Genomic DNA, 21,515 nt, shown 5'->3' with positions numbered 1-21,515 from the left:
TGTTCAGGTCTTTTGCCCATTTTTTAATTGGGTTGGTAGTTTTTTTGTTGTTGAGATGCATGAGTTCTTTATATATTTTGGAGATTAAGCCCTTATCAGAAGTATGGTTTGCAAATATCTTCTCCCAATTGTTAGGTTGTCTTTTTGTTTTGTTGATGGTTTCCTTTGCTGTGCAGAAGCTTTTTAGTTTGATGTAGTCCCATTTGTTTATTTTTTCTATTGTTTCTCTTGCCCGGTCAGACAAAGTGTTTGAAAAGATGTTGCTAAGACCGATGTCGAAGAGCGTACTGCCTATGTTTTCTTCTAGAAGTTTCACAGTTTCAGGTCTTACATTCAAGTCTTTAATCCATTTGAAGTTAATTTTTGTGTATGGTGTAAGCTAAGGGTCTACTTTCATTTTTTTGCATATGGCTATCCAGTTTTCCCAACACCATTTGTTGAAGAGACTTTCTGTTCCCCAATGTATGTTCTTGGCTCCTTTGTCAAAGATTAGCTGTCCATAGATGTGTGGGTTTATTTGTGGGCTGTCGATTCTATTCCATTGATCTGTGTGTCTGTTTTTGTGCCAGTACCATGCTGTTTTGGTTACTACAGCTTTGTAGTCTATTTTGAAATCAGGGAGTGTGATACCTCCAGCTTTGTTCTTTTTTCTCAGGATTCCTTTAGCTATTCGGGGTCTTTTGTTGTTCCATATAAATTTTAGGATTCTTTGTTCTATTTCTGTGAAAAATGTTGTTGGAACTTTGATAGGGATTGCATTGAATCTATAGATGGCTTTCGGAAGTATGGACATCTTAACTATGTTAATTCTTCCAATCCAAGAGCACAGAATATCTTTCCATTTCTTTGTGTCTTCTTCAATTTCTTTCAGAAATGTTTTATAGTTTTCGGTGTACAGATCTTTCACCTCTTTGGTTAAGTTTATTCCTAGGTATTTTATTCCTTTTGTTGCAATTGTAAATGGGACGGTATTCTTAATTTCTCTTTCTGTTACTTCGTTGTTAGTGTACAGAAATGCAACTGATTTTTGTATGTTGATTTTGTATCCTGCAACTTTACCATATTCGTTTATTACTTCTAAAAGTTTTCTGGTGGATTCTTTAGGGTTTTCTATATATAAAATCATGTCATCTGCAAATAGTGAGAGTTTCACTTCTTCCTTTCCAATTTGGATCCCTTTTATTTCTTTCTCTTGCCTGATTGCTGTGGCTAGGACTTCCAGTACTATGTTAAATAGGAGTGGTGACAGTGGGCATCCTTGTCTGGTTCCTGTTCTTAGAGGGATGGCTTTCAGTTTTTCACCATTGAGGATGATATTAGCTGTGGGTTTCTCATATATGGTCTTTATTATGTTGAGATACTTTCCTTCTATACCCATTTTATTCAGAGTTTTTATCATAAATGGATGCTGCATCTTGTCAAATGCTTTCTCTGCATCTATTGAGATGATCATGTGATTTTTATTCTTCATTTTATTAATGTGGTGTATTACATTGATTGGTTTGCGAATGTTAAACCATCCCTGCATCCCTGGAATAAATCCCACTTGATCATGGTGTATAATCTTTTTAACATATTGTTGTATGCGATTTGCTAGTATTTTGTTGAGGATTTTTGCATCGATGTTCATCAGTGATATTGGCCTGTAATTTTCTTTTTTTCGTGTTGTCCTTGTCTGGTTTTGGTATCAGGGTAATGTCAGCTTCGTAGAATGAGTTAGGGAGCTTCCCCCCCTCCTCAATTTTTTGGAAGAGTTTGAGAAGGATAGGTATTAAGTCTTCTTTGAATGTTTGGTAGAATTCCCCAGGGAAGCCGTCTGGTCCTGGACTTTTATTTTTGGGGAGGTTTGTGATTACTGTTTCAATCTCCTTACTGGTGATTGGTCTATTCAAATTCTCTACTTCTTCTTGATCCAGTTTTGGAAGGTTGTATGATTCTAAGAATTTATCCATTTCTTCCAGATTGTCGAATTGGTTGGCATATAGCTTTTCATAGTATTCTCTTATAATCTTTTGTATTTCTGAGGTGTCTGTTGTAATTTCTCCTCTTTCTTTTCTGATTTTACTTATTTGTGCCTTCTCTCTTTTTTTCTTGGTGAGTCTAGCTAAAGGTTTGTCAATTTTGTTGAGCTTTTCAAAGAACCAGCTCTTGGTTTTATTAATTTTTTCTATTGTTTTTTTGGTCTCTATTTCATTTATTTCTGCTCTGATTTTTATTATTTCCCTTCTTCTACTGATTTTGGGCTTGGTTTGTTCTTCTTTTTCCAGTTCCTTTAGGTGCATTGTTAGATTGTTTATTTGAGATTTTTCTTGTTTGTTGAGATAGGCCTGTATCGCTATAAACTTCCCTCTTAGAACCGCTTTTGCTGTATCCCATAAATTCTGGCATGTCGTATTTTCATTTTCTTTTGTCTCCAGGTATTTTTTGATTTCTTCTTTGATTTCTTCATTAACCCAGTCGTTGTTCAGTAGCATTTTGTTTAATCTCCACATATTTGTGGCTTTTCTGATTTTCTTCCTATAGTTGATTTCTAGTTTCGTACCATTGTGGTCAGAAAAGATGCTTGGTATTATTTCAATCTTCTTAAATTTATGGAGACTTGTTTTGTGGCCTAATATGTGATCAATCTTGGAGAATGTTCCATGTGCCTTTGAAAAGAACGTGTATTCTTCGGTTTTTGGATGGAATGCTCTGTATATATCTACTATGTCCATCTGTTCTAGTGTGTCGTTTAAGGCCAATGTTTCCTTATTGATCTTCTGTTTGAATGATCTATCCGTTGGTGTAAGTGGAGTGCAAAAGTCCCCTACTATTATTGTGTTACTGTCTATTTCTGCTTTTATGTCTGTTAATAATTGCTTTATATATTTAGGTGCACCTACATTAGGTGCGTAGATATTTACAAGTGTTATATCCTCTTGTTGGATTGTTCCCTGATCATTATGTAATGCCCTTCTTTGTCTCTTTTTACAGTTTTTTTTTAAAGTCTATTTTGTCTGATATGAGTACTGCTACCCCAGCTTTCTTTTCATTGCCATTTGCATGGAGTATCTTTTTCCATCCCTTCACTTTCAGTTTCTGAGTGTCTTTAGGTCTGAAGTGTGTCTCTTGTATGCATCATATACATGGGTCTTGTTTTTTTATCCAGTCAGCCACCTTATGCCTTTTAATTGGAGCATTTAGTCCATTGACGTTTAAAGTAGCTATTGATAAGTATGTACTTACTGCCATTTTTTAACTTTTTTTTTTTCTCAGTGTTTTAGTAGTCCTTCTCTGTTCCTTTCTTCTTCTATACAGAATTGATGGTCACTTTAGTTTGACCCTCTGTCTGAAAGCTGTACTCTTAACTCCCCTCCTCCCTCCTTTTATGTTTTTGATAGCATATCTAACCTCTTTTTTGTGTATTTGTATCCATTACATTCTAATCATGGAAATAGATAATTTTTCCTATTTGTGGTCTTCTCTTTTCCCCTTAAATCAGTCCCTTTAACATTTCTTGTAGCACTGGTTTCTTGGTGACAAACTCCTTTAATTTTTGCTTGTCTGGGAAAATTTTGATCTCTCCTTCCATTTTGAATGATAACCTTGCTGGGTAGAGTATTCTTGGCTGTAAGTTTTTTCCTTTTAGCACTTTTATATCATGCCATTCTCTTCTAGCCTGTAAGGTTTCTGCTGAGAAGTCAGCTGATAGCCTTATGGGGTTTCCTTTGTATGTAACTTGACATTCTCTTGCGGCTTTTAGGATTCTCTCTTTATCTTTAATTCTGGACATTTTGATTATGATGTGTCTTGGTGTGGGCCTCTTTGGGTTTATCTTGTTTGGGGCTCTCTGTGCTTCCTATACCTGGATGTCTGTTTCCTTCCTTAGGTTATGGAAGTTTTCATCTATTATTTCTTGAAATAGATTCTCTGCCCCCTTGTCTCGCTCTTCTCCTTCCGGGACACCTATAACACGGATGTTAGTGCACTTGATGTTGTCCCAGAGGTCCCTTAGACTGTCCTCACTCTTTTTAATTCTTTTCTCTTTTACCTGTTCACCTCGGGTAATTTCTTCTAGTCTTTCGTCCAGCTCACAGATCCGTTCTTCTGTATCCTCTACTCTGCTTTTGAGTCCCTCTAATGAATTTTTCATTTCCAGTATTGTATTCTTCATTTCTGATTGGTTCTTTTTTATATCTTCCATTTCTTTGTTGACATTCTCACTGAGTTCATCTATTCTTCTCCCCAGATCAGTGAGCATCCTTAACACTCTTAGTTTGAACTCTCTGTCAGGTAGGTTGCTCATTTCTGTTTCACTTAGTTCCTTTTCTGGGGTTTTGTCCTGTTCCCTTACTTGGAATGTATTCTTTTGCCTCCTCATTTTGCCTCTTTCCCTGTGCTTGTGTCTACGTATTAGGTAGGTCAGCTACGTCTCCTGCTCTTGGATAGGTGACCTTATGTAAGTGATGCCTTAGGAGGCTTCCAGTGTGCCTCCCTCAGTTCTCAATGTTCCAGGGGTGGCCCCTATGTGGGCTACGTGTGTCCTTCTGTTGTGGCCTGTTTGCTCTCCCTGTAGGCGCCCGGGGAGGCTGAGTTATGCTCCTGGCCAGCTGTTGTAATGCTCAGCTGCTTGTAGTTGTTGTGGGCCCTTCAGCCTCTTTATCAGGTGTGGGGAGCCCCAGCACAGTTGGCTGCAAGTTCTAATACCACATTTGTGTTGCAGTATTTCTTTTAAGTGAGTAGGCCCCCAGTGTGGCAGGTTGTTAGGCTAAGGGTCTTACAATTGCTGTAAGCCTCTAGCCTATTAGGTCTCTTGTCAGCTCTCTGAGGATTGCAGCTGGGTGGGGCTGGCCTCAGGCACAGGAGCACCCAATCATTTCAGGCTTTGGAAGGTGGGGCAAACCTCCTATGTGGGTCTTTGAGAAGCACAAGTCTTCTGCAGCTGACAAACCCTGCCGCCCACAGGTCCACACACACAGTCAACACAGTCCTGCCCCGTGTGAGCGCCCCGACCTCCCCAAGCGGACCCAGTCTCTCCACGGCGGGAGCCCCACACACTCCGCCACCACCCCACACTCTCCACCCGCTCCTTGTGCACACCCTGCCCCGCTCAAGTTGGCTCAGTTGCCAGGCTGCAGAGAATCCAGTCACCAATCTATGCAGGCCCACACGTTGCCTGAGGGCTTGTTGTTGGGTGGGGCCAGTCTCTTGGGTGGGCTGCCTGCCCTGGCTGAGCTGGATTAAATTGGTGCTCTAGCGGGTGGGGCAGACCCTGGGCTAGCAGGCCTCAGGGAGAACTCCAATGGCGTCTGCATCAGCACGCCCACACCGGGCCACAACAATGGCCGCTGCCAATGTCACAGTCCCTGGAGAGGTCTCACCCTTCACCGAGATGCACTCAGGGCCTATGAGGTGAGTCTCTTTTCACCACAGCACTGTGCACCTTTCTTTCTGGTGATTTTAGGATGCTTTCTGAAATGGGTGAGTTTGCGCGCGGGCCCTTTAAGAGCCAGTTTTAGTTTCTTTGTGAACCGGGTTTTCTGGGGGTCCTCCCCAGTGTTTTAGTAGCAGGCACAGTCAGATATTATGCCGCTGGTCTCGATTGTTGTACTGGGTCCACAAAATGCCCACAGCGGGGGCGCTCCCCGGCTCAGGGCCCCGCGCCTCCAGGGAGGGCTGCGTACCTGTGCGCTGCTCCCGGCGGCCGTGAAGCTGGCGGCTTGTGAAGGCGGCGTTTTTCCTCTCCAGAAGGGAGTCTCTGCCTCTTCCACCTCAGTTAGGATTGTCCGTTGTTGCAGGAGTTCCTCTTATGCAGTTTTCAGTTCTGTCTCAGGGGTAATTTTTCCACGAGTAGTTGTAAATTGGCTGTGTCCACGGGAGGAGGTGAGTTCCGAGTCTGCTTACGCCACCATCTTGACTCCGCCTCTTATTCACAACTTTGAACTATTTAGAACATGTAGTCAAATGGCTAATTTGACTACAAATTCAATTGACCAAAAGTCAATGTTTATCATATGTTTCAAATGCAACTCAAACCACCCTTTCCTGGAATCTCTCAAACTTGGAGCACCATTGTCTCCTTTTGATACTTGCATTTCTCTTGTAACACAGTGCTTTGCTTTTGTTGACTATTGTCATTGTTTGCAAGACATTTTAAGTGTCTCTGTTTTGTCTTCTGAACCAGATTCCTTCTTTAAAGACAGAAATGTGTCTTTCTTTCATAACGCTACCAAACTGCTGCATATCTGGACACACAGCAGGCAGACAGAACAAAATGCATGCTACCTAACCCTCCAGGACACACAGCTTCATCTTCTCCAGCCTTGCAAATACCATATGGGACATAACTGGCTTCAATGGCAGTGCACAAACAGCTGTTGAATAATGATGTCACTGTTCCTCTGCTATGATACAACTAAGAAATAACTTTAATACCTATTTCATCTACAACATAAGGTCATTATAATTTAAGAAAAAGTGAAAATACTGGTTGTACCAAATCAAAAAAGAAAAAAGGAAACTCAAAATCAGACCTACTGGCATACTGAAATGGATCAAGCCGATAGTCCATAATAACAATTGCCAATCATTTTATATTTAATGTGCACCCAACATGATACTGAGTGCTTTCAAACATTACATCATTGAATTCTCTTCATCAGAACTCAAAGAAGTGGATAACTGGTATTCTCACTTTACAAATGACAAAAATGAAATATAGATAGGTTACGTACATTTTCAAATTCACCCTTTGAGTAAGTGGTGGAGTTGGGATACAAGGGTGTTTCTAACTCCGTAGCCTATTTTGCTCTTTCCATTGTGCTTTACTGCCTCTCAAAATTTACCAGCATTTATTTATACTTGGAGGAATGTCGAATGTTTATAGGTTCCTGTCTACAGACGGAGTACACTAAAATGAAAAAAAGAATAAGGAAGGATTTATAAACTTTCTGATTCATCTCTAAAAACAAAGGTCTCTAGTTAAAGCTAACAGAAGCTCAAAGTAAAAATTGGATCATTGTTTGCTATGCCCTGAAGATCTAACGGCTACGATACATCTATTTCTGCTCACTTGTTCACACCTTCTGGAGGACTAGTGACTTTGACTTTCATGAGTTCGGTTTAGTAGCAGAATTGTACAAATTTCCCATATGCCTAGTCACTCTGCCTCTCTAAAAGGAGCTGCTCCTTACCAATTTGTTGGGTTCATCAAGGAGTCTTCTGTAAGGCTTTATTGCATGTATCACGTTGAGAAGAAGAAGGCAGAACAGACAGATTTATCTGGTGTATCACAAATCTGTTGTACCTGAACATTCCAACCGAAACAATATGCCTCACCCCAACTTCTTGTCAGGTCAAACCAGTTTCAATGTGGAGGCTGTGCTTCCTACAACCATTTAGACCACAAACCTAATTTAATACAATTGCATTTCAGTGTCATTAAGACACAGCTGGCTTATGACTCAAGGAAGGATATGTCATTGTTTAAGACTCATTCTGTTCATTCATTACCTAAAGGTGATGTGTGAGGTTGTGGGGGCTGATTCTTCTGATGTCCCACCTTGTAAAGTTGATGACAGCCAAGAAAATATTATTTCAAGCCAATGACTAAGGTTAATAAAAATAAGTGTTTCTATGATTGTGTTCTAAAGTTTGTGAAATAGTGCTTTTTACAGACACCTTACTTTCAAAAATTAGGGATGAAATCCCACTTCAAATAAGGTTGAGAACACCAGGCCATGACAACTCACCTTCCTTTTATGTCAAAGGTCCACTTCCTTGATCTGGCTGGTTAGGTGCCTGTTTCCTTTTCTCTCACTGTTCTAGTACTTCAGTTTGGGTTAATAATCTTTTCCTTAAGAAGAGCACTGTTCTTTAGTCAAATCTATATGTGTAGGACTCCAATTCCTTAAGAAGTCGTTCATCAACGGAGCATGATTTCAATACCAATCTCAAGCCTGCGATTTCACAGAGTTCAGCAGACTTTCCCATTTGACTTTCTGATTGAAGCATACAGTCTCAGTGTTATCTCCCCAAAGGCCGAAATGCTGCCTCAAGGATTTTCTGAAATTCTCCTGTGACTCTGAGTGGTATTACATGTAACTTTGTTTCTCAAGCTGGATTCATCTTCATTCCTCTGTTTCCCTAGCTTCCAACACTTCATGACTTTAGTAAATTCGCTAAAATTTGTAGGGTGAGGTTTAGGATTAGGGATATGGAGCGAGATGCTATCATAGGGTATGTAACAATTTGCTAACCTAATTGTTCCTCGTATTAGCTTGCTAGGGCTGCCATAACAAAGTACCACAGACTGGTTGGCTTAAACAACAGAAATTTATTTCTCACAGTTCTGGATGCTAAAAATCCAAGATTAAGGTGTTAGCAGGGTTGGTTTATTCTGAGGCCACTCTCCTTGGCTTGTAGATGACTGTCTTCTCCCTGTGCCTTCACATGGTCTTCCATGTGTGTCAATGTCCTAATCTCTTCTTCTAAGGACACCAGTCATTGGATTAGAGCCCACCCCTGAGACCTCATTTAACCTTAATTACCTCTTTAAAGGCTGTATCTCCAAATACAGTCACAATCGGAGGCACTGAGGGTTAGGATTTCAGCATGTGACTTGGGGGGTCGGGGGGTGGCACACAGTTTGTCCTGTAACAGTCTCATCTCATTTTTTCTCTCCTACATATGTGCCTGGATTATGTTCTTCTGCCTTCGGAAACCTTCACTCTTGACACAACTCTCTCCCGTAAGCAGCCCACTGGCAGGTATAATCTAGCTCCTCCTCCTCAACCCGCTTCATCCACCATGTTTCATACTTATTCTTATCTTTGTTGTACTTTCAATGTCTCCCCACACTCAACTTGAGCCAGAAGTGCTAAAAAAAAAAAAAAAGAGTCAGCATTTGAGTCTCTCTCCTTTCTTGCCCTCTAATATCATGAACAATGGAATGAAGAAGCAATAAGCAAGAAAACAAGGGACCCATTTGCCCTCTGAACAAGCTACAATTAAGTTTGGATTGGAACCAAAATGCAGTCTAAGTAGAATGTGTTTGTCCGTGCTTACTGTGGAACATTTTGTAAATGAAACAAATTTTGTAGTCATATGTTTAAAAAAATGAAATGAGGTTTTCCTTTGTCCAGTTTTCATACTATTTAAAAGCACAAACCTATTTCCATGTAAAAATATGACTAAATCAAAACAAAATTGTTAACATTCATTTTCCCTAATTATTAGTGACTTTTTTTGTAAAGAAAACATTTTTATGTAATTAATAAAGTAAATAATTAGGATTTAATTGAATTTTGAGGCTGCTTTCAACTCCTGAAGTTTAGATCACTTAAATATCTGTAATTTAACATTTGGCATTTAAAGAAGCTGACCAATATGAAAAGCACACTCTTTATTAGCAATATTTTTTTCACACATGCAAAAGGTATCCATGGGAACATATTGTATGTTGCTGTACAGAAAAAAAATACTTATGCATCTGTCATAGCAATATTACTATTGATAACTTTTCCCTCTGGGTAATCATCTTAATGGTGACACACTTTGTGATTAATATTGCTTCTTTCTTGTGAGGAACCTCAAGGGTTTTCACAGTATTTCTATTCAGATTCTTTAGTAGGTGGTTGAAATGATTCATATTTTCCCACTGATACTTCCATTACCCCTGGATAAATTATTTGGGGTAAAATTAAGGAAAGCTTAAGCTCTAGGTAGTAAGGCTCCTGTGAGCAACTTGCAACGATCACTCCAGGTCTCATACGTATGAGCCTTTATCATGCTAAAGTTGAGATGTTTTTAATTTTTATTATAGTCAGTGTGTAGTGGGATGCAAGAACATTCAATTGATCCTGTTGCTTATTTGTCTAAAACATTTTTTTTTTAATTTTGTAATTATGCTCTTGGATTGTGTTACTCTATGACGAAAACATGTATGAAAGAAGGAGAAAGAAATGTCATGGGTGAGGCTGGGCAAAGATAAAGAAAGGGGACTTGTTAAATGAAAAAAAAAAAGAGAGAAGATGCCTAATGGTTATGGTGGAAGAACTGACCAGTCTGAGAGTGTCTCTATTTTTGACCCAGGCTCCAGGCGAAAAGCCAATCCAATTTGTGAATGTTCCCATCTCTGGAGTTAAAAAGCAGGCAGGTGAAACTTGGAAGCACCTGTGCGGAAGGGCTGGGATGTCTCCTGGTCTTTCCACGGCCTCTGGATAAGACCTCGCCCCGCTCTTCCACACCACCCCTTCTCTGAATGCCTGAGACAAAGCTCTTGCCTTTTATTCTCTAAAGCTCGCATGTTTATGAAAAGATGAGAGTTGGAGGACAGTTCTGTACTGAACGTATAGACATTTTGGGTGCCCCCAAAATTCATGCGTTAAATCCTAACACCCAATCTGATGGTGTTAGGAGGTGGGGCCTTTGGGAGGTGATTGGGTCATGAGGGCGGAGCTCTCGTGAATGGGATTACTGCCCTTGTAAGAGAGACCCCAGCTGTCCATGAAGCAGGAAGTGGGCTCTCACTAGACACCCAGACACCAAATCTGCCAGAGCCCTGACCTTAAACTTTCCAGCCTCCAGAACTGTGAGAAGTAAATTTCTGTTGTTTATAAACCACTCAGTCTATGGTATTATTGTTATAGCATCCCAAAAGGACTGAGACAGGGTGAGAAAGAGAAGGACTAAATGCTTTTTGAATACTTACTAATTCCTTCATAAGAATTGTCTCAGAATTCTATGAGATAATCACTGTTGCTGCTCTCATGCTGAGGATGAAGAAATGGAGGCTCAAGAAGCATAAATAACTTTCCCAGGGCCATTTCATTAATAAGTAAGTTAAAAAAAAGTTTGAACCCACATCTGTACGACCCCAAAGTGCATGCTCACCTCATTCACCCTTCACCCTTTCCTTCCAGCTCGAGAGAGTAACATATACAAAGACACAGGGTCATGATAGAGCGGAAATGTGGGGAACTAGAAAATGAAGTGCATTAAGGACATAGACTACAATCTCAAAATAGTAGCCCTTGCAAAGGAACTTTCTGAATCCTTCAATTGTGACCAAAAGAAGTCACTAGCCACAACATCCCTGTGACAGTGTTGCTGACCTTTAGTCAAGGTGTCACATTGTGTGTGTGTGTGTGTGTGTGTGTTATACACATATACTATACACTTATTTACTTTCAAGAAAAACCAAAAATTTTACCAGATTAATCTAAGATCAGGGCACCAAATGGCATTTTGATTTATTTTCAGAGAGCCTGATTTTCAAAGAAGCTAATTTGTATTCTGTTTGAGTAAACAAATTCCAACATATCCTTAGAGTACCACATGGAGAATAGGTCACCTCCAAGGAAAACAGCCTTATCTTCATAACCTCCAGGTTCCCTACGTGGGTCTCCATAGAGATAATGCCTTCATGAGCAGCAAGCCTAACAAACTTATCCTTTGAAGAAACAGCCTTTTGGAATTAGGCGAAAGGAAAATAAGATTATTGATAGAAAAACATGGAGATAAAAAACAGGTAGAAATTTTCTTTTGAAATAATCAGAATGAACAGCAACAATTTGATAAATGCATGAGGTTATATTCACAAATGATACCTACTATACTCTTTCTTTTTGATTATTATTATTTTTTTCCTTAATTAGTAAATCAAGTCATGAGCACAACGAAATCAGAGGAAAGGACATCTGGAAATTCTTAATTTTATTCGTTTAACATACTTGCTTAATGTCAACTCACATGGAACCAGAAACAAACCATTCACAAATAGCAGCTCTGATATGTGATTTTCTTCTTCTGACTGGGCTTTTGTGGTGGAATTAAATGCGGCAAATTTATTTTTAAGGGGCACACTTTCAATTTGTCTTTAGAGTGTACTCTTTTTCTGATTAGAAAAAAAATGGTGTACATTTGTTACAAAAAATAGAAAAGCATCAAGAAATGAAAAATTATCTGCAATCCCAATACCAAGAGGTAATTTGATCACTACTACTATTTCAGTATATTTCCCCTTTTGATCTTTTTGTTTTCAAAACACACATTTAGCAAGTCAAAATTCTATCATAGAACACTTTTAGCTTACTTTTGGATTAATAGTTAATATTATTAATGTTAATTTTTGGATTCCTAAATGTCTTGGATAACAGACAGCAATATGCTTCTGGACCCGCCCCGGCAGAGACCTCAGTGGCAAAAGGAGGATGATCTTCTCAAAGGTGACCTCCAGTAGCAGCATCTGGGGCTGCTTCCAGATCTGTGGTCCTCAATGCTGGCTGTGTATAAGAATCATCTGTGTAGTTTAAAAATTAGTGATGCCCAAGCCCCAGCTAAAACATTTAATGCATCCAGCCATCAATGTTTTTTAAATGTCGCCCAAGCAATTCTAAGGCATAGCCAGCATTGAGAATCAGTGCTCTAGATTTTGAAGTCTTCCAAGTTTTTAGTCTCAGACACTTTCTAAAAGAATTTTGAAAAACAGTGTTCCCTCACCCTTTTGAAAGTTAACCTCGAAATTTTTATTATGAATTTAAATGTTTATAAACGCTGTAATTTCTGGCATACTGTAAATATTGATATTTTTTAAGTAACTTTGTTGTATTACTTTTTAAATGTATCCAGAGGAATCTAAAGAATACAGCCATTTGATATCTACCCATTCAAATAATCCATTAACATTTTAACAGTCAGAAATTTTATGTAATTCCTTTTAATCCTTGAACTTGTGTTTCCATTTCTATAACTCTAGATAATTTTATCTCAACATAACACATTATTATGATTCAAAGTATTTTGTTGACCACCCCAAAAACAAAATATATATGTAATAAGAAATTTGATTTTTTGCCCATAACCATATGACCTCAGGATTAATATATTTCTTCTCGATTGAGAAACCCCAGTAGAAGCAGGTGCTTGGGCTGGAGGAGGCATAATTTCAAATTCAGCAGACAACATGAGAATTTCTGAGTGGTGCATATACAACCTCGTGTCTCTGGAACTTGGCCAAACACCAACTGACTTCCATTGGGGGCCCCTGACTCTGCAGAAATAAAACTAAACACAGCAGCTGACCACTATGATCAACAAGCACCGTTTGCCAGAGTAATCGTGCCTATAAGCACTTAGGGAGAACACACATTGAAGGGACTCAGAGGTTATTGTTGACCGTCAGAGACAAACCCAAGATACGGAGAAAAAACGCTGGAAGAGATTAAGATGCATAGTGCATGGGGACACCTTTGGCACTCAAAAGAGGGCTACCTCCTGGACCAAAGGATTTCAAGTAGAATTAAGCAAAAACACTTCACGATATCACCCACAATGGCAGAGATAAATCGTCACAATTTAAAAATAACATTGGTGCCTGATTTTAAGGGGATTGTTGAGGATATCTCCAATACATGTCCTACCTGTCAATGACGTGATCCTTGCAAAACTATAAAAGTAGGACACAAAAAGGAAGCAAAGCCTTGACGTCTCTTTGAGCACCTCCAAATAGATTTTATACAAATGCCCGAAACAATGAGAGATGACTATGTTCTGGACATTGGTTACTTATTCTTGGGGTGAATTCAGGGCTTTCCTGGCCAGATAGCTATAGCCTAATGGTGATAATAATAATAATAGTTGCTGGATTTTGTGTTCCTGATCTGAGTTGAGGTGGAGGTCAGGAGATTCAGTTATCTCTCCAGTGACAGGGGCACACATTTCACTGGTATTGCTATTAAATAACTCTGTAAACTTTAACCTTTTATTCAGAAGCTCCACTGTCCTTTTCATCAAACCCATGAGGAAAAATAGAGAGAACCAATGGAATTCTAAAACTATTATGAGTAAAGCTCTCAGAAATCCTTGAAATTTCAAGGCCTAAATTATTACCAATTAGACTTGGCAGTGACAAGACCAACTCCCTCTAGGACCCATAGATTATCTCCTCCCAAGTTAATAACAAGCCATTCCACGTGTTTGGGAATTTCATTTCCAACCGCAGATTCTACGTATTACAAACTGATGCGATTAAACACTACAAGGGGCTCATATGATACCTCTAGCTTTATCGCCAACAAGTTTAAGCTCCATTATCAGAACAGCCACCTAACCAGCCCCTGCTGATCTGAAGCATGAAAAGTTGATCTTCAGGGAAAGACATCAGAGAACTCTGCCCTTGAACTATAATGGAAAGAACATTATCATGCACTGTTAACAACTGACATGGCAGTAAAACTCCGAGATGATCCTTAGATTCATATTTCTCAATCAAGAAGACGTACACCATTTTCTCTAGACCACTGGATATTCATTCCATTGGTAGGACTGAAACTGAGGATTCTCAGGAATTGTCCAGAAACAGACAGCTGCAGAGGGTAAAAAGTATCCTCCCAAACTCTGTGATCAAACTGATTACTGCAAACATAGACTACTTCTATCCAAGACAACAGAACAAGACTTGCTGACTCCCTGGTACACTTTTATTTTTGTCTTTGCTTACATCTAATCTTGCTTATCATTATACTTTGACACCCTCTGTTAACTGAGTAAAGGTTTTTCAACACACTCTCCATTATCTTCATTCTGTTACTTTTTTCCCCCTAATGTCTTCCTTCTGCCACTTAAGGAAAAACAAACCCTCATTTTTCTCTTAGCTACTGTGATAGTTAATTTTCTGTCAACTTGGTTGGATTAGAGGATGCCCAGATATCAGGTAAAACATTATTTCTGGATGTGTCTGTGATGGTTTTTCTGGATGAGATTAGCATTGAATTAGTGAACTCTGTAAAGTAGAATTCCCTCACCACTGTTGGGGGCATCATCCAATCTGTTGAGGGCCTGAATAGAACAAAAAAGTGGAGGAAAGAGACATTTACCCCTCTTTTCTGCCTCATTTCTTGAGCCAGGACAACTCATCTCATCTTCTCTTGCCCTCAGACTGGGATTTACATCATTGATGCCCCTGGTTCTCAGGATTTTGGACTTGGACTGAATTATACCACTGGCTGTCTTAGGTCTCCAGCTTGCAGACGGCTTAAAGATCATGGGACTTCTCAGCCTCTATAATTGCATGACCCAATTCCTGATAAGAGATCTTCTTTTATATCCTATTGGTTCTATTTCTCTGGAGAATCCTGACTAACACAGCTACTATTCTGAATTTAATTTATTGCTGGATCTGTCATTCTCCAGCTGACTCTGCTGACAAAAAAAAAATGTAATAGTTGCTCCTTTCAACATTTCAGAAGGTAGATTTCATCTTATACGCCCCTTCTGGTCCTTAAATTTCTATCACATAATGCATTCTAAACTTCAGCCTTGTAAAAAATGAACATTGACTCCAGGTTAACAAAATGCTTCTTCTTGGGTCATTGCAACCCTATCAACAAAACCTAGCACACCAGGAATGGGAAATAATATTTGAGCTATCATTGCTCTAATCATCAGTCTGTTTTCTTCAGAGACCCTCCATCCAAAAGAAAAATCTGCCTACTTTAAAGGAACAGTGATTGACCAGTTACTGTTAGTATAAACACTATCAATAGTCCCAATAGTAACTGTGTCCCTTTAAGGTACTTCTTATGATGAGAATACCTTCAGCTCTGGAAGCCCCACAAACTAGGTTAAATTTATATCCAGTATTGTTATGAATAACCACACAGCTGTTGTTTTCCTCTTAACCAGCGAAGGGAAAATTTATGCTATAGCAAACACTTCTACAATAAATATTAAACTTATATAAATACTATAGGTGAGGAAACACTTATAGTTTGAATCTATTACTAACACCCAAAACTAAATCAGACTGTGATAATTTAGTAGGTCATTACCTCCTTCACCCTCACCCCCTTATTTGCCTCTAAAACAGCTTTCAAATTTAGACCAAATGGGATGAGACTAGGGTTTCAGGGGAGATGGGAGGGAGGGTTAGAAAGCAACTTTCTTAACCTACATACCCTTGAGGATAGCTATCTTTTGAACTAGATAAAACATGGAATTTTTATCAGTATTTGTTTTGTTTTCCTAAGTTTTTAAAAATCTTTTCTCTGATTTCAAACAACCCAAAGGAAATGGTGTTGAGAAGCACTGATTAAGCTTTCACTTTTACCTGTAACGACTCCCTCATTGTGAATGCAGGGTCTCATTTTACGTTAGGCAGAGAACTGAAATAAAATCCTGGAGGTTTGGAGGAAAGGGGGTGAATCAGCAATAGTCCAGCCTCTAACTCACCTCTACTTCCTTTCCTTTCCCCAACTCCCAACTGCACTTCACATTTTGCAAATCCGTGCCACATGCATGCGATGTTGTTCTAATGGCTCTGAAAAGCTGTAAGAACACCTCAGTAACCAATATTTCTTCCAGGAATTATCAGAAGCTTTTATTTTTGTTTGAGAATTACTAGATTGCCCTCAGCATGTCCAAACATTCAAATCTTTAAAAGCTCTCTATCCATATTCTGATCCTCTCTAGCAAAGACTTGAATCTGATGACAGATTGAAACTTCAATATCCATCAGATTTTTAGTAATTGAAAATTAAATCTGAGTGACCCAAAAGCTCTAGTATTTCTGCAAGATTATGTTTCAAGGATGAGAAAACCAACAGAGCTAGTATGAGAGCAGGGCAGTAGTGAGAACACTAATAAAGCTGTTTCTTCATTATACAACACTGAGTCTGGCCAACCCAATAAACGGTTCAAATAATAGTAAAGCACCTGGCATGTGGTATGGGTTCAAGACATACTAGTTCCTTCCCTTTCCATTTTCTTCCTCTTACCATCTCTGGGCCCTTCACCAGACTCAGTCTCTTTAGCACTGAAGGGTCCCCATCTATGAAATGCAGGGAATCTTCATGAGATCTAAATGAGATCAGATGTTCAAATGTTGCCTCTTTCATGCACTTTTTAGTTCTTTGGGCTCCTTTACTTCCCTATGTCCATTCATAGGGAAGCCTCAAATGCAGGGATATAATGCCAAGAAAGAATATGAAGAAAAGAGAACTGAATTTTAAGTTGGCCATATTCTGAACCTCACACCATTAGATCAAACATGTTTTTACACTGCTCAGATATTACAAGTTTTCAATAGAGCATAGAAAAAAAATTTTTTTATCTTTGGCAGTTATATCAAATTGAGGCTTTAATTCCTATGGATTTTCTGTTACATATGCTTCTACAAACTCACAAATGTGTAAATGTTAGCGTGGTTAACAGTTTTGAACTACTTCAACAAACTGTTGTTAATTTTAAGTGAAGAGAAACAGCAGCCTACCTGAAGGGAATCAATAAAAATATATCTGTAAACAATTTTAAAAGACATACAATCTTATTAATCAATGAAGTGAATGGAATTTATTTGAAAAGTCTTCCTTAGAAGAAGTGCTTTGTTGAGTACATGAGATTCCCAAGAAATACATTAATATTTTATGTAAACAGGTAAAAAGAGCTTGAATGTGTTTGGAAAGTTCATTCTCTCTTAAAATTTAAGTATTCTACCTGATGCCTTAGTATTTTGTTTAGCAGATTTTTAAATATCATATAATTAATATGATATTAAAGTTTAGACTAGACCATATTCTAATTATCCTGAATTTTAAATCTTTAGAATTGAATGTAAAATCTAAAAATGAATACTGTTTTGTCTCAGTTATAATTTCCGTCAACATCAGGAGATACTAGGTGAACTGAAAAGGCAGGGCTGGATGGTGAAGTGCCCAGGAGAAGGCAGAGACCCATAGTACACCTGAGTGGATGTCAAGACGTGGGAACTGGGCCTGAAGCTCTGAAACCACTGCTACCGTGGGATGTGGTGACAGACAGAAGGTTTTAGGCCAGGCAGGCAATCACTGGAGGTCCAAAAGGAAAACAGCGGCTTGCCTCCCAAGTGAGAGAGCAGAGCCACAGGGGCTAATGAGGAACTTGCTGGCAGGAGGAACTTCCTGGAACTAGGAAACAGGGTTTCCAGACACTGGGCTGGGGTTCAATGCAAGAACTCCAGTCTTTGAGGGAGCCTGAAAATAGCAAAGTAGGTTCCTGAAGGTTCTGGGAGGTTCAGTTCCAAAAATGTTATCAGAACTAGCACACAAAGTGAGTGACAGATTAGCTCCCAGTGTGTTTAGTCCCCGATCACAGCACTAAATAAATCCCTTCAGCCTAAAATCGGAAATGGTTCTAGCAGTTGGGGCTATGTGGAACCTGCTGGTGGGTTCAAGAGAGCGAGAGCTTAGCAGGGTTTTTGGTGTGTGCTCTCAGATTTATGTTAGATCCTTGAAAGAACTATTCATCATTCTGACTCAATTTTTCAAGCTGCAAGATGAGATTATTTTTGTGTACGTTCCTTAAGGGAAAGTTGAAAGAATTTAATGTGATTATGGCCCTAGAGTGCTTTGCATTTATTTTCTAGATTAGAAAGCCTCAAACCAAAGCTTGGTTTAAACAAGGCTTAACTGGAAGCAGGTTATGTGCATGTGTGTGCTACTGTGAAACACACCATACTCAGAAAGGGTCACATTAAGATTTACTGAATGAAAGAACCTATTCTTATCATCACCAGAGCCCCCAGACTGTACATTTATATACACACAGAGACATACTCTCTGCAACTGCACACTCTCTCTTTCTGTCTTTGTACATAAAGATGTATGTGCGTCTAAATAGAATCTATATATATACATATATCTTGCAAGCTTACTCTTTATGCAACATGGAAAAAAGCAACAAGTTTCTCAAATTAAATAAACAGAAAGAGAAGCGTGTTTACTTTGTTCAAAGCCCAATGCCATCGCTTCTTAGCCTTTTGCAAGAAAGAGGTCAGAATTCAATAGTAAGTTTTCCATACAGTTTGTTCAGGTAGAAGATAAAACACTTTCTCCAATCAGAAAGAAAAACTGAGAGTGAAAAAATATAAACCCTGACAAGAGCTGCCTGGATCTTTAATGGAGTATAAGTGTTCCCAATCTCTGCAGAAGAAATAGAAGTGATTTCTACAGCATGGAAAATGGAAACAGAATCATTTCACTGAAATTCCTCTTCCTCTTCTACATGCCTTGTTGTGAGACCTGAACATCCACTCTTTTTTTCTTCTGGTTTAGCTTTTCCTTTCTATCATGCTCTATAGGAAGAACTCCAGTTATTATAAATTTCTTATGTGCTCAATTACCCTTTGGCTTTTCTTTCATTTATTCTCTCTTTAGTTTGATCCAGTCACCTTTAGCAGTTTCTCTCTCTCATTTCTATTATTTTTAACTTCTTGTCGTACAGTAGAATACTCTATTATTCTTGTCTCATCTACCTCCAAACTCCATACTGCGCATACTTGAAATATGTAGTGAGGATTTGTTTTAACTGCAAATATTAACTGGAATGTCAATCTCTCTCTCTCTCTTTCTAATTAGAAAAGATGTTATATGAATCACACTTTCTCTTGCACCATCACTTTTTTTTTGCTGAGGAAGATTGGCCCTGATCTAAGGTCTGTTGCCAATCTTCCTCTTTTTGTTTGAGGAAGATTCATCCTGAGTTAACATCTGTCTGTGCTAATCTTCCTGTGTTTTGTATGTGGGTGGGACCGACGAGGGTTGTAGGTCCACGCCAAAGCGGAGCACACCGCACTCAATCACCAGGCCACAGAGCGGGCCCCACACCATCACTTTTTCATAGAAGCAATGTAGTGCATTTTCTTTCCTTTGGGCAAGACTCCACTTCTGCCAGATATTTTACTTTTCTTCGCCAGCTCCTTATGGAGTTTAGTTTTTATTGTCTAAACATTTTTCTTAGAGTCAACTTACGTATAGCTAAGAGATTTCTTTGGTAGCAATCAAGACTCTTCCAGTTGGTTTCTCAGAGTAAGACCCAGTAGTCTAATATGCTTAAGAACTGGTACCCCTCCAACCCCCTGATTTCCCTGCTCTTTTAGCCTTGGATCCTGCTCCTTCTCACACTCCATCTCCTTGGAAAGCCCCTAAAACACTCTTTGCACTAAGAGACCTCATTCACTCTCATAGTTTCAACTACCACTAGTCTCAAAATTCTCAACAGAATTTTTTAATCAGAATAGAAGAATATTTTAAAATTAGACATGACCCTTTATACACACACAGGCACATACACACTAAACACAACACACATAATGATATGTGCCCCTAGGCAGATCCTCTGCCCTATTCACATACTGGGAACCAATGCCTGAAAAGGTTACTAATGTGCTCTTGTCATCTCTCTCAAATGGGTTGCAATGAAAAAAAAAAAAATACCGAAGAAGTTAAAATTAAAAGAATAAAATATTTGATTACATTAAAATGTGAAAATTCTATTTGCCAAAAAATACCATAATCATAATTAAAAGCAAATAACAATCAGATCTAGATTTCTTCTTACTCCCTCCCTTGCGTCAGCTCTGGAGAAACAACAGAAGATGGAAGGAATCAACCTAATACAAAACCTATGAGACCCCTGGACAGACTAAAGCATCTCAGAAAGAGCGGAGAGGGACAGTGGTGCAGGCAGCATTAGCATCTGGCTAAGAACATCCAGTCACATCTTTAAGAGAATATGTTGGAGGAGATATATTTTTATTCTTCTTTCCATGTCGCCTTGGACAATCATTGCCTGCCCATCACCACAAAAATTTCCTCAAGCCTAGGCTGCCTGGTCTTGAGGAAACAAATGAATACTAAAGAGAATTCAAGAGTAGTAGAAAAATCCTGCTGGAGTGAGGAGCTGGTGTAAACAGGTGTGGGCAGACTAGCTACCCTCAGGCAATCAATCTTCTGCCTCCTCTCTGCTCCGAACAGCAGGGGTTACATAAATCAAAAGAAACGACCTCTTCTAAGGCTGTTTCTATCTAAGGCAATTTTAAAGGTGAATCTTTCAGATCTAATGGCCCACATAGTGTCCTATAGCTCCTGGGGCCGGTGCACTGGTCTCCCCTCCTGCCCTTTCCTTAAACTCACAGAGATGACAGGTACCTCCAGGCCTTTAGATCTTTCCCAATACACATTACAAGCCAGAGCAGGAAGAAAGTCTGAGAGGACATGGTCTTCAAGCCAACATGACTAGACCCTTTGAAGAATAATCCTTTCAACAAAGAAAGCAAAATCAACAGTGAATATCACATGAAACAGTTACTAAAATAGACACATAATTTTAAGCAATCATGATAAATGCTCTCAAAAATATAAAGATGCATATTAGTAATATTTGGTAGGGGAGAGTCATAAATAGGAAGCAGAAATGTTAGCTCTGAAAAATAAAATAGATCTAAGAGTTTAAGATAAGTAGTAGGACGGCAACAATTTAGAAATGGATTAGCGTACTTGTAGATTACATTGAACTGCTCTTCCTGAGGGTAGATGAAAGGGAAAAAGGAAATAAAATACAAAACGAAAGCTAAGAGATATGGAAGCCAGCACTGGTGGCCTAGTAGTTAGGATTTGTCACTCTCATTGCCACAGCTCGGGTTCGTTTCCTGGTCAGGGAACACACCACCCATCTGTCTGTTATCATACTGTGGTGGCTGCATGTTGCTGTGATTCTGAAAG

This window comes from Diceros bicornis, chromosome 11, assembly GCF_020826845.1.
Source record: "Diceros bicornis minor isolate mBicDic1 chromosome 11, mDicBic1.mat.cur, whole genome shotgun sequence".
Taxonomy (NCBI): domain Eukaryota; kingdom Metazoa; phylum Chordata; class Mammalia; order Perissodactyla; family Rhinocerotidae; genus Diceros; species Diceros bicornis.
This window is presented reverse-complemented; position numbering follows the sequence as displayed.